Raw genomic sequence first — 273 nt, 5'->3', positions numbered from 1 at the left:
AGTAGTAGTGGAAGCATTGGCGTGCATGTTTTGCCTTATGAACCAAAAATAATCCCCCTCATAATTTCCTAAAAGTTAAAATTCAGATGTTTTAGTAGTCTAAAGGTATACTCTTTTGAAAACCTGCATGCACACAATGAGTTTTAATTTAGTTTATTGCTCTCCTCAACACTCCCTCATAGCTTATACTTAGCCTTTTTGGACACAAAGGGATAGACAAGCCTCACTTTACCAATGACAAATGCTATGTATAAAGAATGGGTGAATAACATA

The sequence above is a fragment of the Artemia franciscana genome, chromosome 13, assembly GCF_032884065.1.
Source record: "Artemia franciscana chromosome 13, ASM3288406v1, whole genome shotgun sequence".
Taxonomy (NCBI): Eukaryota; Metazoa; Arthropoda; class Branchiopoda; order Anostraca; family Artemiidae; genus Artemia; species Artemia franciscana.
The sequence above is the reverse complement of the archived record's forward strand: the minus strand, read 5'-3'. Positions refer to the sequence as shown.